Consider the following 9,836-nt stretch of genomic DNA (forward strand, 5'->3'; position numbering starts at 1 on the left):
AGTTTTGTTTTCTCTTGAACAGCACAGATATTTTTTTAGAGCTCCATCTGACTTGCACATGCTCTGCAGGTGGGCAGAGCTGTCCATGGACAGCCTGAGCCTGCTCAGCCTGGCTGGGCAGCTCCATCTGCTTGCACTACAGCTTTGCTTGGGATTATTTTTATTATTTTCTTTCCAGAAGCCACAGTACATATTTCTTTCAGAGGCATACAAATATGACTAATCCCTCTGGAATGTCTCAGGGGAGGAACTTCCCACAGAAAAGCACAGTTACTTGCAGTATAAACTCCCACCAGATGCATCTAGCCCTGGGACAAGACTTACACAATGTCAGGGAAAACTTTACTTACTCCTATTTGCCTCTGCATAGGTGCAGTCACAGGTCTCATCACACTTTCTTTCTGCAGGAAAAAAAACTAAACAAATCCACTCTTATTTATGTCCTTTAAATGTTTGTGAGTTTTTCAGAAATTTACAAAACTTTTATCCCTCTTCAGAGCACTCAGCACCTGTTGCCCTAATTTCCTCTCTTCAGACATCCATCTCTGCCTCCTGTAGCCAGCCTACCACAGGACTCAATTGCAGCCCTCTCTGCTGCAGGCACCAGCAATAGTGCCTACAGAGGTGTAATCAGTATAAAAAGAAATGTATCTTCTTCCACTACTGTCTAAAGTCAAGCAGGTGACTGCTGCTTCTCTGTGAGCACTTTTGAGCTCAAATAACGGCTTTCATATTTCAAAATCCCACACTTCAGATGTCTTTAAAGAAAATTTAAAAAAGAAGTTCGGACTTTAAAAAGTAGCTCAAAGGTCCTGCTTAAATTCCTACCCCTTGCTCCCACTTTTTTGCCACGGCTTTCTTTTCTGTCGAACATAAGAGAAAAGGCACGTCCTTAGCTCACCTTTACTGAAATCTCTGGTCCCTGACCAATACTACAATGGGGCCAGAGAAGTCTGGGTGGGCTCTAGTATTTAAATCCCCTTTGGATGAACTCGGGTCTATGTGTCTAGAGGCTGCATTTAAGCAGCCACTGCTGGATGGGCAGCTGCCCAGGTCCAGGCTGTGTCAGCCTGCACACTGGTGGAAGTCACAGGAGAGGACAATCACCACATCATTTGCAGGATCTGCCCTGTGCCTGTGCTCAGAGCACATCCCACCCTCTTCAAATGAGGGATGGAGACAGTGGTATTGCTAGCCGTGTTTTAAGTTGATGTCCAGTCATTACCTACAGTCCCTCCTACAGAAACTGTTCCCATTTCTGTGGGAGCTGCTCAGACGCTTCAGAGGAAGGCTGGAAGTCAAGTGATCTCAGGGTGAGGGACTAAAGCCACCTTGCAGGGACATGAGTGCCCAATGAGCAGCATGCCAAACCCTTTACCTTACTGGCAGTCTTCTAGGGTTACTCTAGTGGAAACTACTGTGGCAGTATCCAGCACAGCTGTTGAGTGTTATTGCCACTTAGGTCATTTAGCCGAGGGAAAAGCCACCGTGGGCTAGGGACCCACACAGTGTGATGGGAGTGGGAGCAGGAGAGGGAGCAGCATAAATAGCAAAGTCATGTTCCTGGGGGCAGCTGCTGAAAAGATGACTGGGATGTGCAGCTACATACAGTGTAGACAGTGGGGTGTTAAACATGCACAGCCCACATCTCCCACGCTCCCAAGGAAGGGAGGGAAGGAGAGAGAGAGAAACCACTGGCCAAGCTGTGCATGCCCCAGGGAAGACAGGAACATGTGTAGCTGCTCTACATCGGTTTCTAAATACATTAGTCAAACAGGAGAAAGACATAGAGCTTCAGTAGATAAGGGGAATAAGGCTTTTAGTCCTTGCAAGAAATGTGCTCCTTGTCTGCCCCTAATATGGCACTCCTGTTGTCCATACTGAGCTGTGCTCTTATAGGCTTCACACCTGCCCCACTACAGGCTCTAGGGAAAAACCACAGTGCAAAACACCCTCTCTCACCCCTTCTCCCCAGCTGCCTCTTTCCTGAATTTTAGGTAAGAGCAAATGTATCCACAGTAACATAAATGGCTTCTGTTCCTGCCACATAGAAGGAAGCACAGAGCTCATCCCCGTTACTCTTTGTGCAAGCCAAAAACCAGCAGGTCTGGTCCTCAGCAACCTAAGTCCACAGGGGAAAGAGAAGGAAGAGGAGTTCAGCCTGCCTGGGGAGCAAGGTGGGAAGTGGAGCAAGAAATGCTCTGTTCTTTGCAGCATTTTCAAGATACTACTGCAGAGACAGCTTCAACTCTGGCATTTCCCAGTTCCTGAGTATTTGACTTCAGATTCATAAATGTTCTTCTACTGCTGGCAATGGGCATGTGTTTATTTTTAACCGGTTGCATATGAGTTACACGTTCAGATATTGGACTACTTCAGGACATCTGCATAGAAAGAGTATATATCAGTAGCTTCTACAGACCTCAACAGTGGACATATAAAATACTTTATAAAATCATTCTATGATTATATGATTTTAGCAACTTCAGATGTGTGAAGGTAAAAGATCAGTGCTGTATTGCTTCTGAGCTTGCCTGCACATAGGCTGAAATTTAGATAAGAACAGCTTCATGTTAAGCAGTTTTTATATAAACCTGTGAGTTTCTTATTCTGCCAAGTCAAATACAGTGGGCCCAAATTTATTAACACTAGTGTTTTGGAGAATGAAGTTGTCAGAGTTTTCTCAGGAAGGTTTAACCAGCAGTAGAATCCCTTCATTGAAGGAAGGCAGAGGTCCTGCAAGTGTTTGCCTGAAGAAAGCTGCTCTTCCTGCTAGTTAGTATTGCTCCACGGCTTCCTTGTGCCCTTTCTCTGCTTGCTGCCATCTCCCCTGCAGACCCTAATTCACTTGGATTCCTGGCATCCCCTCTCTGATTGGTACCTGGCAGATTTGTAACCATGTTTGCAAGAGCCTTGGTAGCATACAGTGATGCTGCAGGACCCTGCACAGAGAGCTGAAAGCCCTGTGTATCTGAGGGGCATCTGTGTGGGAAAAAAACACTGTGTATTAAAAGATTAGGGATGAAGAACAGCTCCAGCCAAGCCCCTATTGAAAAGGCTTTGAGTTTCTGCAAAGCATTTCTTTATAGAAGTTAGTTTACTCTGAGGTTTGTATGAGCAAAGGGGTTGCAGTATTCAGAGGAATGAGCTGCAGTGCTGTGCTCTGGAGTGTCTGACCATATCTGAAGCAAAGCAACAAAGCCATGGACCTGAGCTCATAGTCAGCAAAGACACCAGTGACTCTGTCCCCGCACTGACAGCTGGGACACCATTAGCTCTGCACCCAGCCCTGTACTGGCACACCACAGCCCCCGACCAGTCAAGTCAGGGACTGCCTGGTCCCCTCCTCCTGTAACAAGCAGGTCATACTTCTTTTTGAACATAAATGATTTTACTTCATTGAGGGTTCTGAATACAGTTTGGTCACATCCACCTCTCCTTGGAGGAGCTCTCATAGTCAGCCTCAAGCCTTCCTGATGCCCATTCCTCTCCTTCATCTACACCTCAATGTGAGGACCATCAGTGGTGCACCCTGGAAAAACAGGGAAACCTTCCTAAGCATAGCCAGGCAGTTGGGGGGTCCAAACCCCTGCAGTACCGACTGCCTTTTGTGAACTCAGCATTGTGATCCTGAGTCACTGCATATTCCTTTTTTTAATTTTAGAAGTAGATAATTCCTCTCCTTTTTATCATCTCGATGTATTCCTCCTCTATACCCATAAGATTTCAGTTACTGAATTTCCCACCGACACAAAACTCTCTTACTCTTTTTTACTGTGTGACCACAATCCCAGCCTCCTGGCTCTTTTTTCACTTTTCCTTAAGTGTATTGAAGTTTGTTGGTAATCCTTTTCCAAAGGAGCAAGGTGGACTGACTGTAGTTTTGCCAGTGTTTCTGCACATACTGTTCATCCCGTTGCACAGGCATAAACTTGCCTCGTGCCAGCACTTCGGCAGCTCTGGGTGAGGGGGAGCAGATGGAGACAGTGTAGGGACCAAACGTTTCTAAGAAAAGTTAGAAATTTAGAGAAAAGCGAACAAGTCTCTCATCTTGCTCCAAAGTCAAAATTGTTTTCCTACTACAGTGAAAGAGGAATAAGAAAAACTCAGGACAGCTTGAAAACAGCACTTCAGATGAAGCTGAGGACTTCTCTTCCCATTCTACCTTTCCGTGTAACTTGGAAGTTGCAGAGAGGTAGGTCTGGTATGTCTGCAACTTGCTGTTACCAAGAGGATCCCAGAAAACGCTGCCACAGAGTTTCAGAGCAGAACAATTGTCTATTAATAACTTTATAACCTCGAATCAGGAACATTCTTATGAGTGGTGAGCAACTGTATTGTGCACTCCTTGACTTCTATATTATTATTATTATTATTGTTGTTATTGTTATTATTATTATTATCATCCCTTCCTTTTCTGTTGTCTTAGACTGTCTTTATCTCAACCTGTGAACTGTACTTTTTTTACCCTCCCAATTCTCATCCCCATCGGGGGCTGGGGAGGGGAGTGAGAAAGTGACTGTATGGCATTGATCTGCCTGCCAAGTTAAACGATGTGTGTCCATAGTCAGATCATGAAGTAAAGGTGTAGTTGTGACTGTGCCAGCTCTATAGACAACTTTACGTCTACCTGCTGTCTGGTAAAAGGAAACCATAGACAATGTGGTATCAGCCTTGTCTACAGTTACTGCATTTATGTTGAAAAAACCGCACAACCTTCTTGACATTTATTGGGTTTACAGTGTAAATGGGCCATTAACCTTGTGCATATTGTTTATACTACACCAATAATAATATTTGAGTAACTCACGGTGTTCTTTTAAGTAACAACTGTACTTTACTTTGAGGTCACTGGAGGGAAAGTGTTATTCCTGCATATTACTACAAAAAGTGATTTGGGGTATCAAAACAGTACCATTTTTTCTGCTAAGTGCCTGGGGATGGAAGGACATAGGGATTTGAATGGGAAGGGAAATACTGAACTGCAGAGGTTTTGGGTTTTCAATCTTCTCATGAAAACAATGATCTTTAAGAGGCATTGCACATGTGGTTAGGCAGCAAAGAGGGTCTCTAAGTAACTGAAACAAAAGGACAGCAGCTTCATCATAACTGTTTTTCTGATGTTGATGATGGTAAAGGATAGTTTAAGGGGGAAAAAATATAAGAAATATTGCACCCACAGTTAATTTGCACTATTTTCAACAAATCAGTTAAGCCTAGAGAAAATAAATATATGGGTTTAACCATGGTTGCTATAGAAACCAGAGGAGATTCTATAGTTGCTTGTGAGAGTGAAGGAGGTTCTGATTGATAAGACAATCACATTCAAATAGTCACTATGGAAACCCAAGGTGACCTGGAGGAGACGTGACTCCTCTAACTCTATTCCTGTGGGCAGATGAAGAGAGACTAAGTGAAGGAAGGTCTGGGCTAGGTGAAAAAGCACACTGTAGCGAGGCAGCACAGCACTCACCGTGATGCTAGAGGTGCTCAGTGCTTCACATTGCAAAGCTGTGTGAGCTCTGACCTTTATATCTGTGACATAAATTTATTTACTTACCCTTGATATAGGAGGCTTTTTTTTTCTCGTTGAAATCAATGGGAGCTTTACAACTGACTTCTTTGGGAGCAAAGCAGATTTTAGAGACCTTCCTATGTCTTCAGTGCATCAAAGTAAGGAAGCATATTTGCACATCTCCCATTGAGCTCAGTGTTTGGCAACTGTCTGTTCTTCGCTGAAATGAGGTCATAGAGTTGCTGAGTACTTTTTGCCTTCACTAACAAGACCTTGTTACAGAAATAGGACAGAAAGAAAACTGAATATACAGGCCTTTTTCTTGTAGATTGGTTATTTAAGGACCAAAGTTGGTCAGCCTGCCCATGATATAAACCAAAAGTGAGTAGCTCAGTGATACCTCAGTAACCGCTTATCGTTTATTTCCATTTTTTAAGACATTGATAGAATGCTAGATTAAAGGGCAAGTGCTCAACACTCCTGGACACAGCTGAAAACTAGAAAGTCATTCCATATGTTTACTTTTATCTTACTATCTTTTTTAATGCAAAGTGTTGATGCCATTGATATCAGCTCCAGGTATTTGAAATACCTGAAATACCTGAAATACTCACTAAGGAGTAACAGTGGGCCAGATCCTGCCTGGTTCCTCTGCCCAAGCCTAGACACACTCTTCTCCCATATTATTTAGAAAATTCTTGACTCACACTACCCACATAAGATCAAGTCATAAAGATATTAATCATCAGGGATTTTTATCTTACATTATTTCCAGTGAGGTGAAGAGAACTAGCTGATGGTCTCAGGCAAACACCAATATTTCCGTAATTTCACCAAGTTTCTGTTGTAAACATGCAGATAGGAGGAAATGATGTCATTTGGAGAAAACCTGAGGATGCAGGTCCAGAGCATGGAGCAGCACAGCTTCCCTGAAGCTCTTGCTCCCCTGGGTTAGCTGCCAAAGCTGGTAAGAGCAGCCAGGAAATTAGTCCAGCCCAGATGCCAGGCTGCTGCCTTTTCTAACCAGCCTTACGGGTTTAGAAATTACTCTCCCATTAGAAAACCTAGCTATGCTTGTACAACAGCAAATCCATAAAGAAAAAAAAAATTCAAAAAGAGAATACTGCTTCTGCTTTCACCATCAAAGGAAAAGTTTAAACCTGAGGCTGCTCCTAAGAATGCAGGTAGGACTGACAGCACTGACTGTGCAAGGGCTGGAAGCAGAGAGAACTTGTTGGACACACATTTTCTTGAAAGGAATTCCTACTGGTTTTAAAGATAAGCAAAATTGTTACCTATTATTAAAGCCCTTGACCTGTGGCTGGAGGCAGAAATTGTTGCTCTAATGGAGATGAAATGATTCAGCTGCAAAGAAGAGAGAATGAGATTAATATTGAATAAAAGATGTTCCTGTGCAATCTGCTGGGCAAGTTTCTGTTCTGGTTTTGTGTCTGTAGAAAGGAAAAACATAGGTAAATAGAAAAGAACAAGTTAAGCTCTTTGCACAGGAGCTCAATGTAAATGTATAGCTGAGCCTTTTACCCTCAGCACTCTGCTGCTCACACTCTCCATCACCAAATGACAGAGCAGCCCTGATTTATTTATTACTTTTATTTCTTTTTAATTGGTGTAACTCAATCTTTGTGCATGTTCCATCAGATGTAAGTCACACTGGAAGAAAGAACAGCTGTAGTTGTTCTAGGAAAATATTTGGGGTGTAAAGATCTCCCAAGGCAAACATGGGAACCCAATAGCTTTCTCCACTCATCAGTGAGGATGGATAGTTCTTCTTTAACAGGGCTAGGAATGGATTGGGAAGATGCTTTTCTGAGAGCTTATCACCCTTTTTATTCAGGCTGAAGAGGTCTCAGAGCATCCCTTCTGGAAGCACACGCTCCTCAGTATTCCCTGTAAATCATCCCAACTTGAACTGGCTTCCCTGGGCCTCAGCAACCCTTTATCAGAGGCATAACCTGTATCTTACAGCCTATTTCTGTAGGTTTCACTTTGAAACCTATCCAAGGAGATGGTACAACTTGCTCTCTTCCTCCTACCTTCCAATTTTAAACAAAGACAAAACCTCCAAACAAACAAACCAACCAACAAACAAAAAACAACAACCCCACCACCAATTATTGCGATAGTAGTAAAGCATTTTCAGAAAACAGTTCATGAAAACATCCAAACTCATAGGGGTTTGAAATCCTAAAGCTCTCAATATTGTGGAATGTGTTTTGCTTTCAGAGCCCAATCCTTCAGCTCTCTGAAAAGTGACAAGTAGCTGTGACCCCTATAGCTTTTCCCTGGTAAATACCATAAACTAACTGCCAGATAAGGTAAGCTTTCTCCAAGGAGTGTACAAAGACAGTAAGCACCATCTGCTGGCTTCAGCATGAAAGATGAAGACAGGAATTTTTCATCAGGTTAAGTGTCTCTTCAGATCTTCTGCCTCCAGTTTTAGGGCAAACTCAAAGAAACTGGTCCAACAATGCCAAAGCAAAGCAACCAGGATGGACATGCCTAACCAGAGCAAGACTGCCTAGGGAACATTAGTTATTCTGCTGACAGATCAAGGGAAGATAGCACAAAGAGAAGAAAGTTAAATACAGTGAAAATTCACCTAGCTTTGCCTTATATTTGAAACACAGATGCTTACCTCTGCAGAGATCATGAGCCAAATATTGACACAGCCCTTAAAAAAAGAAACAGCCAGGAAATGTTTTGCAAGAAAATTGTGTATGTAGACTTGTTGTGCCCCCTTAGTCCCTAATCTCAAATAAGGATGTGGGGATTTGGCATAAATAGAGTGGGGCAGTGTTTCTCAGATGGCTAATTCATGTGGTAGATGTTGGTTACCAAAGGACTGATGATTAAGCCAGTGAGAGCTGATGGCACACATCAGCTTGGCACAGCTGTTCAGCAGTTTGCAAAAACTTATCACAGAGCACCAGTAAAAGTAACAAATATGTGAGAATTGCCAGATTCCAAATAACCAGCAGAACCAGCCCCAGCCTTTTGCATTCAGAGTAAGACAGAAAATGCCACATTTCTGGTTGATTCAAGGAAGGCCTAATCCTACAGTGCTGGGGCCCAAGACTATGGCACATCCCTAGTGGTGAGCATGCGGAGCCCCCAGTGCTTCCCTGGCTTGACCCATGTGGCAATGGTGCCTCCTTGGTGTGAAATGCCTTGTCCCCCTGCCATGGGGACAGCACAGACTGGCCAAGCCAGCACACAGCTGCTCAGGGAGAGATGAAGGGCATCCGTGTGCATCAGAGGAGATTTTCCCACCCCGTGATTCTCCAGGGTGCGCTGGAGTTTGTGCTAGGAAGCACTGATGGAGGAAGGCTTGCTCAGGTGCACCAGACCAGGCTTCCTTGTTGTACACCCTGGCTTGTTGGCTCTAACCAAGGGATGATTCTTCCTCAGAATATGTTCCAATAAACATTTGGAACTGTCTCCCCAGACCACATCTGCAATATGGAAATGTTGAGGTTTAGTTGCTTTAAGCCTACTCCAGCTTTTGACAATAAGATGAAGAATGGTGAGCAATCACGTCCTGACTAGGTTTCTCCTGCCAGACAGCCACGGGAAATGGTGGCAGTGGTTGTCCTGTGCTTGCATAGCAGGAAAAAATAGGAGATAACTTAGCACACTGCATTGCTGTGATCAAGTCAGCGAACTAAGAATGCAACATCTCTGCTCTCTGGTTGGATTAGAATGAATCTTTCAGAGTTTTGTATATTCACAACCTCTAACTTATTGAGGACAAGATGAATGGCAGTTGTTCAAGGTTTCACTTCGGCACAAACCCCTCAAATGTCTTATTTTAGTCTATAATTTGCAAATTAGAAAATGGTAAATGTTGAGTATGTTCATGTGACTGTAGTCCACTGAGAATGCCTTACTCAAATGAGCTATTATTTCAATGTTAATGCCAGCATTCAGGTCATCTAATGCATCATTAAGTACACCTTAACCATACCAGTATCTTTTAACATTATTTGTCAGCAAAATTAAAGTAACTGCTAAAACATCCTCATTGCTCCATGCATGTATGTCCACAATAATGTGTTCATGCATCGAAAGGTTTACTGCTTTATCATCCCACTAACACAATCTTTTGTTTTACAAAGATCCTCCCTTTATACTTGTTTACAAACAAATAATACTAAGCTTAATTGCTTTTGTTTGCAATACTACATCTTAATATGGGCAGTTATTTGTAAGTACTTACTGTGTATCCTTGTAGTACCTGGTAATAAGCTGTGAAACATCATGTGCAAAATTAACTGGAACACGGCCTGTTAATTATAGAAGG

Source organism: Manacus candei, unplaced genomic scaffold (assembly GCF_025592945.1).
Source record: "Manacus candei isolate 608988 ecotype Guabito, Panama unplaced genomic scaffold, ASM2559294v1 h1tg000014l, whole genome shotgun sequence".
In the NCBI taxonomy this organism is placed as follows: Eukaryota; Metazoa; Chordata; class Aves; order Passeriformes; family Pipridae; genus Manacus; species Manacus candei.